This window comes from Solanum tuberosum, unplaced genomic scaffold (genome assembly GCF_000226075.1).
Source record: "Solanum tuberosum cultivar DM 1-3 516 R44 unplaced genomic scaffold, SolTub_3.0 scf00229, whole genome shotgun sequence".
Lineage (NCBI taxonomy): Eukaryota > Viridiplantae > Streptophyta > Magnoliopsida > Solanales > Solanaceae > Solanum > Solanum tuberosum.
Window position 1 is genome coordinate 569,469 of NW_006239154.1, and position 24,932 is coordinate 594,400.

Here is a 24,932-nt window from a genome sequence, read left to right on the forward strand (position 1 = left end):
CTAATTAATTATAAGTTGTAATTCAAATCCCTAAAATTTTAAATTCAAACTAGCTAGATAGTGTCCCCAATTCAAACTATTAGTCCTAAAATATCAAATATAATTCAAACTAGTCCTAAATTTCAAATTCAAACTTAGTCTTAAAATCACAAATTCAAAGTACTCCTACAATTCAAAAATCAAACTAGTGACTAAAATCTCAAATTCAAAGTATTAGTAGTCCTAAAATCTCAAGTATAATTCAAACTAGTCCTAAATTCCAAATTCAAACTAGTCTTAAAATCACAATTTCAAACTAGTCCTAAAATCCTAAAATCTAACTAGTGCTAAAATCCTAAATTCAAACTAGCTAGTTATTCCTAATCCCAAATTCAAACTATTAGTCCTAAAATCTCAATAATAATTCAAACTCTAGTTAGTCCTAAAATCCAAACATCAAACAAACTCAAATAATACCCAAATTCAAACAACTCCTTAAATTATAGCCTAATTCAAACTAATCCTACAATCCCAAAATAAAACTAATTAACTCAAAAAATACCCAAATTCAAACAAATCCTAAGATATCCTAATTCAAACTAACCCTAACATTAAAATTTTCAATTCACTCACTAACTAATAATCCTAATTCAAACTAACAATCAATAAACACAAATTCAATAAACTATTTACAAATAAATAGCTAACAAAATCAAAATATAGTTCAATTTGAAAAAAAATTTGATGCATTATTAAACCCTAACCTTAAAGGAGAAGGAGAGATTGAAGAGAGAGGAGAGGCAGGCGGCGGCGGTGGCTGGTTCGGCAGCTCTGGAGCAGCAGGCGGCGGCTAGCGAGCAGCGGGTCCGCGGCAGCAGCAACGCAGTGGTGGTGGTGAGGAGTGGAGAGAAGGAGGAGATTTCACAAATGGGGAAATGGAGAAATGGGGGGAAATCGCGGATCTGTTTTTAGATATTTAATAAAAAGTGACGGACAACATCTCTATGTCCGTCGCTTTTTTTAAAAATGTTTGACCAACATTTTGGCCAAAAAGCGACGGCCTAAGAGATACTGTCCGTCGCTTTCTTAAAATATTTGACCATATATTTTGACCAAGAAGCGACAGACATAAAGATGTTGTCGGTCGCTCATTTAAAAAATAATTAAACAATTAAAATTAATAAAAAGCGACGGATGGTGTGGCTTTTTTTAATTTATAAATAATTATTTTTAATAAAAAACGACGGACTGCGTCGCTATTTATAAAAAAAAATTAATTATTGATTATATATATATTTGGCGCAAAAATCCGTGAAAAAAAGCGACGGACTAAGCGATTCCGTCTGTCGCTTTAAAAAAATTTATTTTAATTAAAAAGCGATGGACAGTGTGGCTAATGACGTCGCTTTTTGGAGCGACGCCGTCCATCGCTTTTAGTTCCGTCGTTTTTTAGCAGTTTTTTAGTAGTGATTGATATTTTATTAACAAATGATACTAGGTTAGTTATCATTTGTAAAAAAAAAAAAACAAATGACGAATAAATCAAATAAGTTTAATTTCCATCTCTCTAAAATAGAAAAGAAATTCATGAATTCTATTAAATTGATATTGTTAAAAGGATGACGATTTTTAAGTTTCTTTATTCAATTACATCTATTTACCTTATTTTTTAGAAAAAAATTATATTTCTACCTCAAATTCAAGTTTAATATAATTCACCATTTTAAAAGAGTTTATTTAAGTTAGTACATGAAAAAAGAGTTACGTTAAAATAAAATGAATAATAAATATAGGAAGAATTAAAAATAAAATAAAAATTTGTCTAATAAATTTAAACAAAGACAAATTAGAAAGAAGAAATGACATAAAAGAGAAAAATAATGAAAAAGGAGAAGAAGATCCAAGCCCAAAAGACATTGTTAAGGTTTTCACGAGGTTGATCTTGAGCTGTCATTCAAGATTAACTACCTTTTCCTGTTTCCATTTCTTGGCTACAGTCACTTTTTCATAATATCACAATAGATAGCATGGTGAATAGATCAAACTTGAAATGCATTAAACAATGGTTTTCATCTTTCCCTCGGTGAAACACAACTGTTGCACCTAAAGATTTTAGCAATTAATGTTCGAAATATAGAAGATAATATCTATGAGCAGTAACAATACAAATCCACGTCAAACATATTATGCTACGTCCATTTGTGGTTGTGCCGCCACTTCTGCTAATATTACAAATAGAATTGAGTATGGCTGAATGTTAGCGCATTACCCTCCTAACAGACATAACTCCATTTCTGTCCGCGCACAAAATATCCTCCAAGAATGCACGAGTGTCCCGAAAAAAGCCCTTAGAAAGGAGCTTCCTATATGGTTGTGGTCGTTGCTGCTAAGCTATCAACTTGTCTGTTCTGTTCTCAGTAGATATGGATCACCTTTGGAATACTCAGCCTCCGGAAGAGGCACCTGCAATCATCCAAAATTGAAGAGTTGTGCAAGTTAGTGTTATAAAGTGACTTAACTACTTCATGGGCTATATTAACTTGCAGGGGCTGTAAATTATGCAGAAAAGTTATAGTCAATCCATGTAAGGGAGCAAGTAATTCAGCTTAGAAAACATTTTTGTAATTGAAATCAAAGAAGTAAATCCTAAAATCCATCGTTCGCTCCTATCCCTAAATACTACCATTCTTACAAAATTCATGTTATTGTCCACCCTTGCATCTGTATTGAGCGTGTAAATAGTTTCCTGGGATGGTTCCTATGTCACAGACGGGAATTTTAGAGTGTCTTTGCTTGGTTGTACCTGCAAGCATCCAATATTCACATGGTAGATATTTAACAACACAGTAATTAATGATCAGTGGTTTTTGTTAAAAAATGAACTGGTTATGTTTAAGTATTGTACAGTTCACATAGTTAGTTACACAATTAGTTAGACAGTTAGTTAATTTGTTACAGAGTTAGTTAGTTCATATCGTACAAAAGTTAGATTAGATATTTTCTATTTTCAGATCTGTATAAATACTCATTGATGCAATGGAATAAGCAAGCTTTTCATTTCACAAATCAACATCTCTGTTCTTCTCTCCTTATAGTTACTATTGTCAGAGGCTTCCATTGTTGAGCTTCCTGAAGCTCACAGTGCTGGCAATTCATAGCGTTCTCATGGTATCAGAACATGTCCGACTCTGAGGTATTCACTTTCTGCTTCATTTTTTTGTTTTTCGTACGAGTTTTCTCCTTTCTTCTTCTCTCCGCGATCTGTCCATTCTTCATTTTTGCTGGATCTATGGAACCTGCTCCAAATTCTAGCCAATCTGGTGGTTCAACATCTTTTTCAATCGACTCCAATAGCCCTCTTTACATGCATCCTTTTGATAATCCCGGAGCCATGCTCGTACCGGTACAATTTGCTGGAATTGGTTATCGTTCATGGAGACGCAGTGTTTTGAGGTTACTATCGGTCAAAACAAGTTAGGATTCATCAATGGGGGTTGCCCACGACCTCAATCCAATCATCTTTCATATCGTCAATGGAAACGATGTGACGATATTGTTACATCTTGGATTCTGAATTCACTGTTAAAGGAAATTGCAGACAGTGTTGAAATCATTATGAGCTCTGTAGAATTGTGGAGGGAGCTGGAAGATCGCTATGAACAAACTAATGAAGCAAAACTGTATCAAATTCAGAGGGAAATTAACTATCTGTCTCAGGGATCTCTCGATATTACGGGGTACTACACCAAATTGAAAAAGCTATGGGAGGAACTTAGTACTTTGAATGTCACAGCTCAAAGCAACTGCACCTGTGTCTGTGGAGCAAATGCTCTTATTCATAAGGCTGAACAAGATCGAAGGTTGATTCAATTCCTCATATGATTGAATGACGTCTATACCATGATACGTGGTAGTATAATCATGATGAATCCATTGCCCTCTATAGCACAGGCTTTCTCTCTTCTGGTTCAAGATGAACACCAAAGGGAAATCAAGCCATCCAATCACTTCAATGTGGAGTCAAGTGCTTTACATGTTGGATCTGGTAGGCCCTCTCAACCCTCTCAACCCTACAGGACAGATTTTTCACCAAATCAATCACGAAATCCTCCATACAAGGATAGGTTTTGTAACTATTGTAAGAGAACATATCATATCATGGAGAAGTGTTATAGACTCCATGGGTATCCATCTGGTTCGAATCCACCTCAGAATTCTAGAGCTTCCCCAAAGCCCCCTCAAAATAATCCTAGAGCTCCTCCAAAGCCTCCTCATAATAAAGGAACTGGACACATGACAGTAGCAAATGTTCATTGTGCACAAGACTTGGCTCATGGAAAAGGACCAGCAGTAAATCAGAATGAGGAATTATACAATGCAAATCTCCACATAGTAATGCATTACAGACCCTTAAGTCTTTCATTGCCATGATAGAAAATCAATTTGAAAATACTGTAAAAACAGTAAGAATAGACGATGGTCTGAAATTTGTTAATACAGAAACAACCACCTTCTTTCAAGAAAAAGGAATCCTTCATCAGAAAACTTTCCCCTACACACCACAACAAAATGATGTAATAGAAAGAAAACACAAACATTTACTTGAAACTGCTAGGGAATTGCTTTTTCAATTCAAACTACCTATTAAGTACTGGGGAGAATGTATCTTGTATGCTACATACATTATAAACAAGCTTCTTTCTACTGTACTAAATGATGCCAGCCCATGTGAAATTTTATACAAAAAGAAACCCCTTTACTCCCACATGAGAAGCTTTGGCTGTCTTTGTTACCCCACTGTACCTACACCACATAGAGCCAAATTTGAACCAAGAGCCACTCCCCACATTTTCGTTGGATATCCTTATGAGACAAAAGGGTACAAGGTCCTAGATATGCCCACAAAAAGAATACATGTTTCTAGGGATGTTGTTTTTCATGAAAATATTTTTCCTTTTCACAATTCTTCTTTTCCTACTTCATCTACTCCTTGTTTACAGTTTCCTTATTTCATTGATATCTTAGATATTTCTGATAATCATGGTACACAAGGTAATCAAAATCAAACTGTATCAGATGGTTCTAATACTACATATAGTCCATCACCTGATCCTATAGTGCATTTACCCTCTCATTATATCCCTATGTCTGTTCCCTCCATGCATCCAGAACCTAGGAGATCCACTAGGAATCCCAAATTCCCAAGTCACATGCATGATTATGTCTGTAATATGCCACAACTCAAACCACCTAATCCTCAACCTCAACACCTTGCCAATACTGCTACTTCTCTTAAGGCCCTTTTCTCCAATCACCAACACATGGATCATAGTACTTTAGTTCCTAGCAGCCAAGATCTTGTGTTAAATGTTTGTATTGACAGGGAACCATTTTCATATGAGGAGGCTGCAATTGATCCTGCTTGGCAGGTGGCCATGACACAAGAATTTGATGCTTTGCATTCCAATCATACTTGGGATTTGGTTCCACTACCTAATGGCAAGAAAGCCATTGGTTGTAGATGGGTCTATAAGGTCAAACACAAGGCAGATGGTAGTATTGAGAGACTAAAAGCAAGGATTGTTGTCAAGGGGTACACAACAAGTAGGTATTGACTATACTGAGACCTTTTCACCTGTAGTCAAGATGACCACAGTCAGGGATTTGTTGATTACAACAGTTAAGCAGGGCTGGACTATGTATCAGTTAGACATTAATAATGCATTCCTTCGTGGAGATTTGCATGAGGAGGTTTATATGGATGTACCACCTGGACTTGCAGTACAGGCCCCTAATTTGGTGTGTAAATTGAACAAATCCTTGTATGGACTCAAGCAGGCTAGTAGGCAATGGTATGCCAAACTCACTGAGGCTTTATGTTCTAGAGGATATGCTCATTCCATGTATGACTATTCTCTGTTCTACAAAAAGAGGGACAATTCAGCTGTTTATGTGGCTGTGTATGTTGATGATATAGTTCTCACAGGAACAGATGCTGCTGAAATAGCATACCTGAAAGTCTATCTGCATAACATATTCAAGATTAAGGATTTGGGGCTGTTGCACTATTTTTTGGGAATGGAGGTACTTCACACAGATCATGGAGTTGTAATTTCCCAGAGGAAGTTTGTTCTTGACATGCTAAAAGAGTATGATTGCTTACACATGAGTTCTTTGGCGTCTCCTCTTGATCCTAATGCCAAATTGAGAGCAAAGGAAGGCAAAGTTCTTAGTGATGGAACTTACTATAGGAAGCTGGTTGGAAAACTGAATTTCCTCACAAATACCAGGCTTGATATTGCTTTTAGTGTTCAACATTTGAGTCAATTCATGCAGGATCCTAGAGAGCCTCATTTACAAGCTGCTTTTCATCTTCTGATATTTAAAGTCTGATCCTACCCTAGGCTTATTTCTCTCTAAGGATGCAGATTTCACCATTAAAGGGTATTGTGATTCAGATTGGGCATCTTGTCCAGATTCCAGGAAGTCTGTTAGTGGTTTCTTAGTGTTGCTAGGAGGCAATCTAATAAGCTGGAAGTCGAAGAAGCAATAAACTATTTCTTTATCATCTGCAGAGGCTGAGTACAGATCCCTCAGAAAAGTAGTAGGAGAATTGGTATGGCTGAGTAGGTTACTTACAGAACTGGATGTCCCTTTTTCGAAACCTATTTCAATTTTCTGTGATAGTCAGTTTGCATTGCATATAGCCAAGAATCCTGTTTTTCACGAGAGGACCAAACATATTGAGGTCGACTGTCATTATGTGAGACATATTTTGCAGCAAGGACCTATTTCCTTGCACCACATTACTACACAAGACCAGTTGGCTGACAGGGATCAAACACTATTCCATTCTTGACAAGTTGGCAGTGTTGTATCCACCTCCATCTTGAGGGGGGTGTTAAAGTATTGTACAGTTCACATAGTTAGTTACACAAGTAGTTAGACAGTTAGTTAATTTGTTATGGAGTTAGTTAGTCCATATCGTACAAAAGTTAGATTAGATATTTTCTATTTTCAGATCTGTATAAATATCCATTGATGCAATAGAATAAGCAAGATTTTCATTTCACAAATCAACATCTCTGTTCTTCTCTCCTTATAGTTACTATTGTCAGAGGCTTCCTGAAGCTCACAGTGCTGGCAATTCATAGCTTTCTCAGGTTACTTTGTGTCCAAATGAACCATAGATAGAATGGTATGAAAACTCTGTAGGGAACATATTCAAGGAACTTGTTAAGGCAGAGATTGATAAGTTTATGCAGCCATTAAGAGCTCATACTAGAGTAGTGTCATATGTAAGAAACTAAGAGTAGGCAGCAAGTAACGAAGTAAAGTTTCACTTGAAACGACATAAGACGAGGCTTTTCATCTCACTTGGAGATACATAACCATTGTACCTAGTTCTGAGTTCAACTTACATACAATTTACCACTCTACTAAGGAACAAGATAAAAGTTTATATTATCAACAAAAGATTTTGTGAGATGCTCTCCCCTCTCTCTAAAAATCTGAACTCTCAACGTTATTATAACGGCAACTTACTGCCGCTATGGCAGCTGAGCCACCGGTAGCTCATCTCCGACCACCGGACAAAGTCCATGAGGGACTCACAGTACAAACAATATCAATCCAATAACAAACTCCCTCAAGTCCAGTTTACGCCATTGAGAAATCGGGTATCAACAATGAGAGTGGGAGGTCGATTTCGAATGAACAATGGTGTAAAATTCAAGAGATTATTATGCAAGTGAATGCTGGTTCCATTCGGATTGTTTCAACAAATGGAGAAAAATCAAACATAAATGTAATCAAAGATTCAAATCTCACAAATGGGGGAAACTCCAATTCCAGGAATGGTGACCTGGAGAAAACAACAAATAATTATTTGGAGAGGAGTAATCCAAATCAAAGTGACAAGGAGAACTCTGATCCGAAACTGAATGTTAGGTTACATAGAGGGGATGATGAAGTAACAATGTGCAAAAATACTTCCCAACTGGTGAATGTGTCTGGCAACGATGATATTCAAACTATGAGGAAACTCCGGAGCACGGAAATCAGAGTCAAGCTCAACACCAAACCAAACTTATAGGGACAATCAATGTCTCAGATTCAGAGATTGAGGAAGAAAATAACTTGAAGGCCTCATCAGAGGATCACACTGGTAAGCTTCTGATGCTCAATCTTCTAACAATATGTCCTAGCCTGCATTACCATGGGAGTGAACCTAATAAAAACAATGGAAAGGAAGGATGACGATGGCACCACGTGGCCGTATAGGTCGAGGCGAGACAGATTTGAACTTATGTGGTTACGGGGCTAGGTTGGACTTATGCGGTTTCTCGAAGAGGTGGGTTAGAATAGTTTTTTATAAAATTCATACGGTCCGACGATTATGGGTTATAGAATTGCTAAGTTTAAATTAAATTATTTTATTTGAACTAGGTAATAAACCCAAATAATCTTTCTAAACTTTTTAACAATCTTTCCAATAATAGATTGTTATAAGAAAAGAAAAAAAAAGTAAATTTTAGTATGTTTTAATAACATTTCAACAGAAATTAAATGATTTGACATTATTACGTACATATCTCAAGAATTGTAAATATATAATAAATGATTAAAAATATCTTGATATCTAATCATTTTTTTTGTTTTACATAATTTATCATAATATATGTTTGATGATATAATTGTCTTGTTAAAACTGGGTGATGCTTTTATGTAGTGATTAAACATCACTTTTTCTATTTTTTTGTACATAAAAATATAGATTCTGATAATTTTATGGTTAGAATAACTCCTTGTGAAAGTAAATTTATGTGAAAGTTTTCGATAATTAGTATTAGTTATAAATAAGTTAAGACCATTAAAAATGTACACCACAACAACATAAATAAATTTTTTTAGAGACAATTTACTTGGCTGAGATCAAACGTTCACCACTTTTCGTTATTGTTACTTTGTTAGTCTAACAAAATTATAGAAGAAGAAAAATAAATTTTAAACGACAACAAAATAATATTGTTGACCATTTTAGAAATTCATTTTTTTATTAAACTGCTGCTCTGAAGGCCTTTCTAGATGCTTCATCAATGCAACTTTATGACTTTTTCAAAAATATGTATGTATAATTTTTCATTATGAAAGTACAAGTAGATCAAAATGTTGGATTCTAGATTCATGTTAAAGAAATATTCTCGAACATTAAAAAATTAAAATGAGTATAACCTAGATAACTCAAACACTCAGCAATGACTTGGGACATAAAGGACAACAAATCTATGTTAATAGACATCTTTTGTAGCTTAAGATATTACTTTTATTTAGAGCAGGTTTTATTTTATATTCTTCAAATTAAGCTTGCCGAAAATAGTCATAATTCACACCAAAAATATTTAGAAGAGCCGAATGAGAAGGACAAAAAGAAAAACATTAAAAGGATGAAAGTTTTGTCCAACTAAGATCATATACATACCAAACGAAAAATAATCAATACAATTTTAAGGAGACCACAAAATAGCGAGAAAAACATATATTAAAGGGAGTAAACTATGAGATATCCAATGATGATAACAAATCATTCTAATAATCAGAAAAGTTCCTATGTTTTGAAATAACATGCATCAAAAAATTGACTAACACTTCAATCAACTTTCAATCCTTAAAGTACTCATAATATCAACTGATAAAGTTTAGTAAAAATAGATAACAACAACGAAAAAACCAAAAATTTGAGCATGCAAAATTATTAACTCTCAGAGGATTTTCTAATGAACACAAAATCTCATCCTTGTATGTGAAGGAATGACGTTGTTGATGAAGAAATTAGAGATTTGTAAGGGCTTTTTTTATCGTACCTTCAACAGTTGTAGTAGAGAAACTTGCTTGAATACTCAATTAATGTTTGTTATTTAATTTGTACTAACAAATACATATAACAATAATTTTGCAGAAACATAAACAATAAAGTTCAAAGCATGTACTCAAAAATAACAATTAATAATATAAGCATAAACTAATGATTGTAAAAAACATATAAGGATCTGTAACAATAGAATGAAGCATAATAGAAAAACAAAACAATTGTGTCAGTGAGTCATTTAACAGGAGCAAAGTACACAAATATTTAATTGTCAAGAAGAAGAAGAAGAAGAAGAAGTAGTTCAAAATTTACGTTGTTTTAAAATGAGATGAAATTCCTCTATTTATAGACAACAAAGGGTCGTGTGAACAAATGCTTATTGTGTCTTATTAGAGAGGTCACACCTCTTTGGAAAAGTTACAACCCTTCGGGAAGGTCACAATCCTTCAGAAAGGTCACAACTTTTCATAAAAGTCGCAACTATTCATAAAACTCGCAACTTTTCATAAAAGGCATAACTTTTCATGAAAGAGGAAGACTAATTTTGAAAATAAAATAAATTAAAAGGGAATCCTAGTTTGTGATGGCGCCACGTAGACGGGTCTAGGGTTTTCGTATATATATATATATGATTAAAAGATTTTTTTTCTCCCCTCTCTCTTTGCAGCGTGCCTTTTTCTTCTTTTTCTTATAAACGTAACTACTTTTTAATTATTTTTCTATGTAGCAAATTACTGTAATTATTGTAGCATGCCTTTTTAGTTAGCATGTCTGTTTATTTATTTTTCTCTGAAGCAAATTACTCTAATTAAAAAATAAATAAATTATGAAAGTAAAATGAAATAGAACTCTTTTTTAGTATTCATCGAAATAATAATTCTGCACCTTTTTCAACATAAAAAATTTATCAAAACTAAAATGATTTTTAAAAATAATAATAATTCATTTGAATTAACAAAAAATAATCAGGAATCACGTGTCTCTTCATTTTTTAATTTAACTTGAAAGGCTTTGCAAAAAAATAAAAAATTAAAATAGGGAAGAATAAGTTGACAAATGATAATAACGTGTTGGGTGGATGAAAATAACAAATTGTAATATGTGAAGCTGAATAGCTTGAAATCCTTGCAGGTTTACCCCGCAACCGCCCCGCTTGCCATCCTCAATGGGAAGGGAGATGTTGGGTTTGGGGAGGGGACGGGGGGGGGGGATCATGGTTGTTGGGAATGAAAGGATATAGAGGTCGTTTTGTACAAGATATTAGAGAAAATAATGCATGTATTAGTTGTATTATATATCTTAGGGAAAAATCATAAATTCCCCCTTGAACTTGTCCCGAAAAGTCAGTTACATGGTTAAATTATCATAGTGACCTATTACACACATATACTATTCAAAAGTGAATTTTCTTACCCCCTAAAACTGACGTGGCAAAAAATAAAACAAAATAAAAAATAGGCGCGTCAGTTTGAAATTAAAGTTAAAAAAAAAGTTAGAATCCTTTTTTCCACCCCCACCCCTCACACCTCTTCTTCTTCAAACCCCACCCATTGTCCTCTTCTTCTTCATTCTTTATTTTCATCACACTTCTTTATTTTTTATCACAATCTTAAAGCACAATTTTTTTTGATTCACGATTATGTTAATTTTCATAAATTTGTTAGTGAATAATTGTATTTTATCTAGAAATTTTTTGATTGATTGTTTCTATCTTTTTCATTTTTTTTTTACTTTGTTAAAGAATTTTTGGTTGTTGATCAATTTTTGATTTTGGTGGTAATAGCAGCTTTATGGGTTTGGTGGTGATGAGTGGCGGGTGACAAACATTAAAAGAGGTAATTGAAGTGATGAAGAAGAAACAAATTGATATTGATAATGGTGGTGGTGATATTTGGTGTTGGGTGACAAAGAAGAAGAAGAATTGAAGGTGATATAGTGGTGGTGAAGAACAAAATCAATAGTGAAGGTGGGGCCGGATATGATTTTCCAATGAAATGAGAATTGAAAACGGGTGGGATTAGTGATGAAGAAGATACAATTATTAGAGAATTAAATAGTTAATTAGACTAAAATATAGTTAACAAAAGAAAAGTTAATTAATAAAGAAAAGAAAACAAAAAATTATAATTTATGACATGACGCTGATGTGGCAGTGAGTGTAATACACCACATAATGTGAGAGTGGTGTTACACGTCTTAGGGTGGTAATAAATTCACTTTTGAGTAGTTAAGGTGTGTAATAGGTTACCATGATAGTTTAAGCTTGTAACTGACTTTTCGGGACAAGTTTAGGGGGAAATCTGTGTAAACCATAACGTTAACATTAAGGAATATTAGCACGGCCTCAAGACCAAACAAAGTCATCCTTAGCTTCTTTAGGATCCGAACATCATTTCGAACATCTGCAAATTAAAACAAAGAACCAGAATAATTTTAAGTAGGCATTTGGACATGCGATATAAAATCGCGACATAAAATCATGAGATGAAATCAACGTTTGGACATGCGATTTCATGTTGATTTCATCTCAAGATTTCATATCATGAGATAAAATCTCAAATTCTTCAAAAAATCATGATTTGAGAATTTCAAATACAAAAATTGACCCACAAGTTTATAATTTATAAAAACTACCCTACATATATATCTACTAACAATTTATTTCATATGTAAATAAGGTTTATAATTCATATCATTACCTTTTAAACCGTTTATATCTCATATAATGATTATTCTCACTAACATAAAATTTATTATTACTTCAAATCAAAATCTACTTTACCATTTATATTCACCAAATTCATTGTTTTTTATCAAATCTATTGACCAACCAAATTGATCAATAAATGACTCAAAGTAACAATGTTGGTTCGTCTTCTCAGTCATATGAATGAGAAATACAAGTTCAACGTGAGAAGATTGTCTTTATTATGTGGGAGGATTATATTAAAGACTAGTACACCATAACTAATTATGTTTTATTTTATTTTCTTATTGAATTAAAGCTTGATCAATAAATATTGTATTTTTTAAGAATATCTTTGCGATAGTGTATTATGTGATTTTATAAACTTGTGCTTATTTGGTAAGATTGTATAAAGAATTAGGACAACTTTAATACTTTTACAACTTATGAAGTTTTTATGTTTATGAAAAAATATACAACATAAAAAGTTCAAATCGAATGTCCAAACAAAACTTCAACTTCATCTCATGATTTTATATCGCATGGTCAAACGGGTCCGTAGGAATATTAACATAACCTCAAGATCAAACAAAATCATCCTCAGCTTCTGTAAGATCTCTGAACATCATTTGTATGCACCACATCTGCAAAGCAAAACAAAGAACCATAAAATGGTTTTAAGAAATTAATTTGAGAAAAATGTTTCTATCTTCAATTACGGTTGTTTGGTAGTTGATTTGGAAATAAATTATGCAAGTATTAAATTTTGTATAAGTAATATTATGTTTGATAGTTGGTTAAGAGGTAAGTTATTCATGTATAAAATTAATATGATATTTGGTTTACAATTTACAAATTCACGTAACTAATACATGTATTTGTTTGGTTGGGAACAAGTTGTCCCATGATTAGTTATCCTGGGATTAGCTATTCTGGGATAACTTATCTCACCATGTATATAAGATAACTTATCCCATCACTATGGTATAAATGGTGGGATAAGTTATCCCAAGCATGACAACCAAACAAGATACAAAAAAATTATCCCATCACTATTTTCTTATCCCTGACTATTTATTTTTATCTCTCACACCAAACAACCCTGTACAAATTAATTTGAGGAAACCTATATATTATTTTATGCAGAATAGAAGATGGAATAAGTAGTACATGCATAAGTAAATCATGTATAAAATAATACATAGATTCCATTATAATTAAGTTTAGAAAAAATTGTCTTTATTTCTCTTTTTCAAAAAGTAAGACTTTTCACTCAACAAGAAGACAGACTCTCACCCAACAAGAAGACAAAGACTGTTCATTATTGAAATGACCCAAAAAGTTCTTAAAAATGTGCTTCGGAAGTTACCGGAAACTTGTTTAGCTATATATAAAAAAATCCGTTTCATATTCTTGTTTAGGGGGTCAAATTGAGTGGGAAATGGGTCTAACCCAAATTTTAGAGCAACCGTATCAAAATCCGAAATTTCCAAGTGAAGCCTTTTTCGAGGGTCTACTTTGGAGGGTCATATCTCCTAGCACACAAATTATTGGGTGGCCAATAACATATCCATGGAAATCCCTTTGAGTTAGCTACCTAACGCACTTCGTTTCACCTCATTCGGAGTTCGAACGAAGAAGTTATGCCCATTTTCGTAAAATCTGTCCGGAAGAAAAAGACAATTTCCAGTAGCTAATTTTACTGTTCACCCGCCTAGGGTGTGACCAACATCAACCATGTGAGAGGTTTATATCTCACCACCTAGGATGCTTGGGGTGTGACCAACATCAACCATGTGAGAGGTTTATATCTCACCACCTAGGATGCTTGGGGTGTGACCAACATCAACCATGTGAGAGGTTTATATCTCACCACCTAGGATGCTTGGGGTGTGACCAACATCAACCATGTGAGAGGTTTATATCTCACCACCTAGGATGCTTGGGGTGTGACCAACATCAACCATGTGAGAGGTTTATATCTCACCACCTAGGATGCTTGGGGTGTGACCAACATCAACCATGTGAGAGGTTTATATCTCACCACCTAGGATGCTTGGGGTGTGACCAACATCAACCATGTGAGAGGTTTATATCTCACCACCTAGGATGCTTGGGGTGTGACCAACATCAACCATGTGAGAGGTTTATATCTCACCACCTAGGATGCTTGGGGTGTGACCAACATCAACCATGTGAGAGGTTTATATCTCACCACCTAGGATGCTTGGGGTGTGACCAACATCAACCATGTGAGAGGTTTATATCTCACCACCTAGGATGCTTGGGGTGTGACCAACATCAACCATGTGAGAGGTTTATATCTCACCACCTAGGATGCTTGGGGTGTGACCAACATCAACCATGTGAGAGGTTTATATCTCACCACCTAGGATGCTTGGGGTGTGACCAACATCAACCATGTGAGGGGTTTATACCTTGCCACCAGGGTGTCCGGGTGTGAACGGCATCCCCCATCCTAAGTTGGGGTTATAGATTGGTTGGATCATGCATACACATATGATATCTACTATTAGTATAGAGTTACTTAAACATGTTTTGACTTCACTTTGATCATGCATCCTCATATTGTTATTCATAATGCCTATGAAACTATTTCTTGTATTTCGATTGTGTCCTTGTCTATTGTTGTGTTGCACCCCGCTTACTTAGTACATTCCAAGTACTAACGCATATTTTGCCTACATGATGTCACCATGTAGGGACCGGAGCTACTCTTGATCCTTCTCTTCGTTCACGTGGCTAGTACGGTGCTTATCCGAGTTGTTGGTGAGTCCTCAATGATTCGAGGGCTATGTTATGTTTCCTACTCCTATGTTTTGAGACTTTAGCTTGTAATTGTATTTTGACTATGAGGGGAGCCGGTAGAATGTCATGGCCCCGTCCTATCTCTGTATGTAGAGGTGTGCGTTGGACAAGTATTTTGTAAATGAGCTTGACTCTTGTTCTATGATGTCGTTTCGAAATGGTTTGCCCTTAGTCCCTATTTCCCGTTAATTAATGTTGAATGTACTTCCGCGACCGATGAAGTGTGATGACAAGTTTGAGAGGCTTGTTTGGGGTTCCTTCGGGTTCCTCATTCGCCATGTCACGTCTAAGCCCTAGGCTTGGGTCGTGACAATTATTTCCTCAATTCAATAATTGAAGCAAGAGGGGAAGGGCTCTTAATTAGGGGGAGACTCAACATTAAAAGAAACCTATCATATCATAAATATGTTTACTTTATATTCTTGAAAAGTTCTTTTTAAAAAAAAAAGAAAAATACATCATTCTTGAAAATATTATTGCTGAATTTTGAATTTAACAGAATTGGATTTCTTATTTAAATGATAACTTCACATTCTGGTAAATCTTGGCACTTTATTTCTTATCATTTTCTCTATTTAAGTTCTCTTTTCCTGGACATAATATAATCATGTTCTTAAATACCACATAGTCTGAGAACACAAGAATTATCAGTTCAATTTTTCACATTTCATTATATATAGTGTATTAGTGCTACATTTTATCCATTTATTTCTAGAAGATGATATACATTTTTTACTTTGCTAAATTTTGTTGGAGATAAAGATATGTGAAGATAGTGATAGAGAGAACATGTTCTTACATATTACAAGGTTTGAGAATAGAAAGAGCAAACATTAGCAATTTTAGTACAACATGTAATTTTTTGGAGATAGTAGTAAGTGTTTGAAATAAGGGAAAAAGTTCAAATATGTCATCGAACCATTAAAAATGTGTCATCTATGTCATTCGTTCAAAATTTGGCTCATCCATAACACTGTCGTTACAAAAATGATTCATTCGTGCCATTATTTTTTAACAGAAAATATATCTAGAAGGATTGAATTGATTATTTTGGAAGGTTGATGAAAATCTTAAGAGTCAAGGGTCATAGAAACATATTTGCTATTGGAGATATAACTGATATTAAGGTAGCCACTAAACTGCATATCTCTTTTTTGCTTGAAACATTTTTCCTTGTAGCTGTTAATAGTATTTTTATACTTTGATCCGTCTGCTTTATTATATGTGAAGGTGTGTTTGATTGTGTGGACTTAAGAAATAAATTCTTTTTGGAAGATAATAAAAAAGGGAAATATTTCTACATAAGAACTCTTGAATGGAAAAGAGATGTAACTCCAATTTCTTCAAGTCAATCCAATATTTTCAAAGTGGGTTGTTGACAATTTAATCTTTATTTTGATCGTTATTTTCATATCATTAATAGTGCTGAAGGAAGACCCTGCTCCAAGTTGTTAGAGCATTGTGGTATTGAGTTCTTGACCCTTTGATTTAGGATTAGTCAGTTCTATTTCTCGATGTGGTGGCCCGTTTTCCACCTTGCCTTTGATTTTTCCCTTGCCACGTGGGTAAAGCTAGAAAAACATCATTGGTCATACATTGGTTGGTTAATTGATCACATTTTATTCATAAAATAGCTTGGATTGGTAGTAGTCTGAGTGCGACAAAATCACGGGCTGCATCCTTCAAGCACATATATGTGAAAGGTAGTGTTTTTTTTTAGTTTTGTTGCAACAGAGAAACCACAACCAACAGTCTATTGAAAATGACCTCTCTACCTTCTTAAGGTAGGAGTAAGGTCTACCTACATAAACTCTACCCTTCCCAGGCTCCACTTGTTTCTAAAGCTTCTTCGCTACCAGGAACTTAAACAAGGATATTCGGCTCACTATAACAGTAAAATCACCCCAGCATCGAAACAGAGACATATGATAGCCAAGTGATTATTAGCATCAGCAACATCAATATTAACAATCTATACTAATTTTAGTTTGTCGAAGAGTCCAGAAGTAGCTTGAAACATAATCGATCAATTACACTGTATACTGATTTTGCTTTATTTTTCTACCATTCAAGGGAATCTCTTCAACGGTTTTAATATCTTCGTTAGCGGTATAAACACTTAAGATGCATTCAATAATTAAATTATTGTTAAGATGCATTCATAGTTCAAAGGAGAGAACCATGCTCACCCAGAAAACTTCAGGAAGCATCAAAAATTAAACTGTAAAAAACATTCATAAAACAAATTAGAAATCGAAAAAGTAACACAAACAGAAATCGTGTAAAATAATAAAATCAACATGCCTTTAGAGAAATATTTTCTGATCAAATTGAAGAAAGTAAATTAAACAAAGAAGAGCCAAGTCTGTAACATCTAATTTACTTTGACACACTTTATAGTTGTTATAAGATAAAATTTTAAAAATGTGTAAATGAAGCATCACAATTAGGAGCTACGGGAAACATTTCTAAACAGGGAAAATATAAATTTATACCTCAGGCAAAGTTCTCAGCGGTGATCCATATCAAAATTAATACCATGGAATTTTTTATTGCGACTTTGTATTCTTAAAAAATAAAATATCCATATCATTGGACGTTTTTCCTTTTCAAGGTTAGAGCAAACATATGCATAAACTTGAGTCAGAAATTAATTCAGTGAAATGTGAATTAGGCGACATCAACTTAGCAAGCACTTCATAAAGGCATTTGACAATTTCTCATCTTCTATAGAATCAAGGCATGTATTATAACTCAATCAGAAGACATGTAAAACTAAAGATAGAAGAAGATCAAGAAAAATGAAAATTTTGGATCAACAGATAACTTTATATAACATGGCATAAATAATGGAAGCAAGCAGTCGTTTTTACTTTCTTAAATTTGAAGCTGATACAACTCTTATCAATGTCTTGGCTACCTGATTGAGAATGTGAGGTTGCATTTCTTAGACCCTAACATATATTAAGCAATCAATTTTCTTGAGCAAATTATCTCAACTCCTACCTATGTTAGATTTCTTTTACAAATATAAAGATTTCATCCTGATCTAAAGATATTTTGTCGACTTCACAGAAGCAATAGATGGTACACACTGGTTAAGAAGATTTTTTTATTTTTTTTTTGATGAAATTTAGACTTTTATTGATACGAAAACAAAGTACACATTTGGGCCTATTACCCAAATCCAGCAAACGAAAGTAAAGGTCAAGAAGAATTAACAAACAAGCAAAGAGAATTAACAAACAATCAAATAATACCAAGGGAATAGAATAACTTACATCTATCGGAGTAGCACTCGTTTTAATGGTTCTCCCAATCAACATTTATGATTTGAACAATAGACATTCCACACTGCTCAACAAGGTTTTAAAAGGAAAAGAATCAACAAAATAAAAAGCTTCTGATGGAAAAGAATAACTTACATCAGTTGGAGAGCCATTTCTTTTAATCATCACATGTATTCCCAATCGATCTCTATGATGGGGCTGCATCATTAATAAAAACCTGAATATTGCTGATGTTTTTAGGTGTTAAATTTATTGGGAGGCAAACATTTGTATTTTTGATACATAGGAACCAAACCTTGTGTATGGTACACCTTTGAATTCTATTAGAGTTTTGAATTCGATAGTGGACATGTGCATCACTCTAAACTGACTGAAAAGGGAAATTACAAGCATACATGAATTGCTATTGAGATGAAAGTTCAAGTGATAAAAATATTCGAGTAAGATATGTAACATTAATTGCTATTGAGATCTAAAATTAAAATCATTCTAATCTGAAGATGATTTCTCAGTTTCAGAGTGGCAATAGACGCTCCATACTGCGCAACAAGAATGTAATAAAGAAAAAGAATTAACATAAAAGCAAAGGAAGTTAAAAAAAATAGAAGGCTTATGAGGAAAAAGAAAAGCTTACATTTGTGAGAGCACTATTTGTTTTAATCATCACAGGGATTCCCAATCGATCACTATGGTGGGAATTTGAGCAATTTCTGGCCAGTATTCCCCCTTGTCAAATTCTAGTAGTGGTTTGAGCAATGGGCAGTTGCAAATAGATAGTTTAGAGAGGGAAGAGGGCATCCCTTTTAGTGGAAGGGATTGGAGATTAGGGCAATGGGAGATCTCCAGCTGAGAGAGGGAGGAGGGCAGTGCTGATTCGGGAAGTGATTGGAGATTAGGCAAATTCCTGATTTGTAGACTTTGAAGCGAAGTGAGGTGCGAAAAGGAGGAAAACTGGCCTTGTTCCAGCATGGACTGAATTTGAGGTAAATTACCCTGAATACATATATATTGAAGAGAGGTGAGGCTTTTGAGAAGTTGGCTGCTTAATGTTTTCAGATTCTCTATGCTAAGGCTTTGAATAGAGGAAGGCAACTCCCAACTCTCAGCATCAACAATCTCTTCGTCACTGCCATCATGTACCATGGATAACTCTGTGAGACAGGGGAGTCTCTGTAAACACCACTCCTTTCGGCCATTCACCAGTTTCTTGCAATTTCGGATACAAAGGAGTTGTAAATTGAAGGGCAATCCTCCTTCAGGAAAGGACTCTATTTCTGGACAATCAAACAGATATAGTTTCTTAAGAAATGGAAGGAGTTCCTGCATATGTTCTGGCAGACGCTTCAGCTTATAGCATAACTTAATTTTCAGTGACGTCATCTGGGTCCCCCTACATGCCACCGATAGTTTTTCAACATTCTCACAATTCCAAATAGTGAGACTTTCAGTGGCAGTAGGAATCAAAAATCTAGTAAGGTTGTGGCAATACTGTACCCACAATTTGCGTGCTCTTGGGAGCAACTCAGGTGATATATCATCTATATAATCACATGCATGCACTCTCAAAACCTCGAGAAACATACTCATCTCACCAACTGGGGTATCCAATTTCAATTTCTGGCAACCAGATATGCATATTGTCTTCAAGGTAGTGGGCAGTATGCTAAAAGGTAAGGAGGTAACAGAGTTACAATCCCAAATATCTAATTCCTCAATCTCCTTCATTCCCTCAAGTTGGGAGGTAAACAGTTGAGCATCATCAAAAAGAACTCCAACCTTTGGACAACCAATAACTTCAAAACTTTTTAAACTTGAAAATTGGATGGGTATCTCCAAACTGAGTTCAGGGCAATTTTTAATGAAAAGTTTCTCAAGTGTAGGAAACTCTCCACTTCCTAGTAGGTGCCATTGCTTCCACTCCGGCATATCTTCAAATCTAAGCTCCACAAGAGAGTTAAAAGGCTTTTTGGAGGACAAACTACCATAGAATTCTTCCGTTACCTCTGTTATTCCATGCATCCCTCTAATCGAAAGGAGTTTTAAACAAGGGAGTTGTCCTAGTGCTGGCAAGGAATAGCAGTTCTTGCAGTTATTAATAGACAACAGTACTAGCTTAAGAAACAAAGGATCAGCTAGCCAATTGGGAAAGTTTGTCCCTCTATATCCAGTGATTTTGACTTCTTTTATGTTCTTATGTGGGCGTAGCTCATCAAGTATGTCTCTTTCTGTTTGTGAATTGTCAGCACTAATACTTTCACTCCACTCCAATGATAACTTGTCAACATTGATTCTTCTCCCTCATCTTTGCCTTCACAGGTTCCCTTCTATCAACTACATTTTGAAACTCTACAACTGATACAGATCCATACAAGTTATGTGCTTCACCCAAATCTTTCATTCTCAAACCACCACGACCACCTACAAGAAGCTTGGCTCCCACTAGCACATGGAGACTTTTCAACTTGCTCAGATGTAGCGGCATCTTCAAGCGACAAGTGTTGCTTATGTCAAGATGACGCAAGTTAATCAACTTCTCCATCTGCAGCGGTAGCTCCTCAAGATCAGCAACAAGATGACAGGAGAAGTGTCTCTAGGTTATACAACACACAAATGGAATCTGGCAACCTTTTAATCTTTGTCCGAGAAATATCCAAAAATCTCAGGAGGTTTAATTTTATGAACAAGTCATTTGGCAACTCAACAATCTCATAGTGTGACAATGATAATGCCCTTAAGGATGTTAGTCTTGGCAATATGTTATGCAGCACCCTCTTGCTTAGCTTAATGTTGTAATAATAGAGCTGGATATTGATTGGAACTAATGTCCTCAGCTGCTCTGATTTAAAGAGTGATTTCAATTTCTCAAAGTCACCATCATTTCCTATTGAATAGGACATGTGCCAACATTGTTCCAACATGTGCGATCCTTTGTTCTCTTCCAAACTTATACAAAGATTTGAAGATGCAATTTGGGCCAAATCATTGATAAGGTCATGCATTAAGAATTCCTCTACATCTCTTTCAGAAGACTCTGAGGCCATTTCGAACAGTGATCTTGATCTCAACTCGAGAAAGTATTGGTTACCAGAATGCAACTGATGTACAAGACCATTAGCAATCCAAAGGTGAATAACTTGGTCTTTGCGAAATTGATAATCTTTGGGATATATTGCACAATAAGCAAAACATTGCTTCAAATGTGCAGGAAGATCATTGTAGCTCAACATCAACGCTGGTAATATACCATTCAAACAACTTGGCAGCTCCCATATTTCACTTCTTAAAATGTCTCTCCACTCATCCACCTCTGATTTGCAGCATAAAACACCAGCAAGTGCCTTTAGAGCTAAAGGCAACCCTTTGCACTTGTCTGCAATTTGTTTTCCAATCTCTTCAAGTTATGGATGTTCTTTAGGATCCCTGTTTTCTAGTGAATGTCGTTTGTATAGATCCCAAGAGGCTTCATCAGACAAAGTCCCCACGTTGATTGCCTCACTACCCATCATCAAGGCAACACTCGCTTTACGTGTCGTCACAATGATCTTACTTCCTATATCTCCTTGTACAAAAACATTTCTCAAGTCATCCCACTCATTGTAGTTTTCATTCCACACATCATCCAGAACAATAAGAAACTTCTTCCCCTTTAAGCTTTCCTTCAATTTGACTTTTAGCTGATTAAGATTGTCATCAGCCTTCAAGTCAAATGAGCCAATTTCTTGAAGTAAACCTTTTGTTATTCTGAAAGCATCATATGCCTCAGAAACACAAAACCAAGCTTGCAAACCAAAATGGTCCTTCACCTTCTCATCATTGTAAACGGCTTTAGCAAGTGTTGTCTTACCCAGGCCGCCCATTTTTTTATGATGGCCTTCCACCTTAACCCTCAAAGCTTCATAATTGACTTGTTCTATCAAGTTTTCAGCGCCGTCCACAGCACTCTGAAGCTTATTAAACCACTGGCTCACGTGTCGATTTGATGCTTGCTTATTCTCTGCATCACTTAGCACAATCTGAAGACCAAGCAAAATGTCCTCCAGTTTGTGTAAGAGCTGAACATGATCCTTATGCTTCCGAAACATGTTAAGCAGATCACCATGAGGAGAAAGCCTATCAAAGAAAACATTCAAAGCTGAAGAGAGAAATGCACCACCAACTGCTAAGCCAACCTCCATTTCTGAAATGTGCAAGCAAAACAAGGAAACACAAAATGATTTTAAGAAGATAAATGTTTCAAACTTCAATTACTAACAACTTTATTTTACCTGTTGAATGCTAAGAGCTAAGAGTGATGAGTAATCAAGAATGATTTATGTCTCTTTTTCTTGTAATTGGTACAACTATGTTTTATCTACAGTCTGCAGCTCACAGCCATAGAAAAAAAATGATGGAGTCTGTCAGTCTGGTTTCTTGACTGTTTATTACTTTTGCAATTCAATAATTGAAGCAAGAGAGGGGGTGGGGACTCCAAATTTGTTCTTTATAAAAAAAGAAATCATTCTTGAATTTTGAATTTACATTTTGGTAAATCTTCACACTTTCTTCCTTGTCATTTTCTCTGTTTTACATTTTCTACTTTCTAAATTTTGCCGGGGATAAAGATAAATGAAGATAGTGTTGGAGGGAACTGTAGGTTATTCATTACAACGCTTGCCTTGTTTTTGTATAGTTAATAGTCCTAAGAATAGGTCAAGTTGCTGAATGTGGGATCATAGCCTATTTGATTATCTGGGTCCATGTCCCAATTGATGATTGACTTCAAAAATAAAAGAAAAGAGGGAAAAATAGAAGAACACGTAACATAAAGGAACATTAAATACCGAAAAGGTGAATTTTGTGGTGTTCTATCATAAGGTTTTCTAAAGAAATATTAAAAAGAAATATCAGCTGTTTTTCAGATTATAAAGAAAATGGTCATTACAAGGAAACTGATTATAAGCTGAAGGGAAATCCTAAAAACTAGTCCAGCACTGAGGCAAATGACTCAGTTTGAACTGTTCCATTTGAACGTTATGCAGGAGAGAAATTGCGTAATAATCTACTGTAAACTGACGAGGCACTCTCGTGTATCGAGAAATTTTTCAAAAAAATGCGTGAGATTTCTTAGCCTGATTTCAATCTCCAATCTGGAAGCAGGAGGGACAAGAAGAGTCAATTTTTCGTCCTTTGAGGATTGAATGTTTGTATCTCAGTGTATAATACTCAGTCAAGGGAATAAATCTTGAATGTCAAGGATATCAGCTAGGACACCTGCTGCTGTGGTATCATTTCCTACTCCAGCACCTTGGATAACCAAAGGTTGTTTCTCGTAACAACGGCGGTATATCTCCACCTGCAGACAAACGAATTGCAGACGTTCAATCATCATAGTTATTCTTCAACAAAAGCAAGTCATTGATCTTACTGATTGTATGACCTCCTAAGTACAAGGGATACATTTATGATTAAGGTAGAATCAAAGACCTTAACTGCATAAATTTTTTCAGGTTGACACTAGATGATGCGTAAAGAGTAAAGACAAAGTAAGGCGTCAGCCTAGGCATGGGTAAAAGATAAGCAATTCTTTAAAATCACAGCATGAAGTAATACATCACTACACTAAATGACATCACAAAAGGGCTTTAAACATTGGCGACGCGTATGATATGGTTGAACCTCCATACCAGTTAAAAGAAAATTCCCAACGGAAAACAAAGTAATGGAACAAGAAGAAGAGGGACCAAAGAAATAGCAAAATGGGAGGTGAAAGTGAACAATACATACCACATTATCACTTCCTCTAATCTTCCCGGCCAATGCAGAATCTTTTGGAACTTCTTGGATGCCAACTTCACATCTGAAAATGAGAGATGTTAATGTCATGTACACAAAAGTGTGTTCAATGATCAATTTTTCCCCAAGTAGCAGTTGATTTTGCTAGAACAAATCATAATAGTTGTAATGTGGCTTTTTGTTTGATGAAAGAAAGTTATTTTATCTTTCTTTTGTGAAAGATTTGGAAGCCACAAATGTGGAAATTTGGTAGCAATATTTGTCAAAGATTTGGAAGCCACCATATTTGATATATTCACATTGAGATGTTGAATATTTTGCATCTTCCAAAGACATCATCCATGACATCAACAAGCCTATTTTTTTCTTTATAAATAGGGAGCTTAGACATTAGTTGAAACACACCTTGAAGCATATGAAAATATTTCATTGTTTTCTTTCTTTGTCTTTCCATTAAGAGTAATTTTGTAAGAGAGTTTGTGTTGGGAAACACTTGTGTGAACCCTTT

General features: G+C 34.9%; 1 protein-coding gene and 1 pseudogene across 1 annotated transcript in view; both read right to left on the reverse strand.

Annotated features, from left to right (window-relative positions):
- Positions 1 to 2,284: 2,284 nt before the first annotated feature.
- The window catches only part of LOC102593603 (F-box/kelch-repeat protein At3g23880-like), a 69,192-nt gene continuing 46,544 nt past the window's right edge, over positions 2,285 to 24,932 (reverse strand). Inside the window, exon 2 of the mRNA XM_015313095.1 lies at positions 2,285 to 2,442. The gene's annotated coding sequence lies outside the window, so the exon portion shown is untranslated. The remainder of the gene's footprint in view (positions 2,443 to 24,932) is intronic.
- LOC102589052 (putative disease resistance RPP13-like protein 1) lies at positions 18,877 to 22,939 on the reverse strand (annotated as a pseudogene).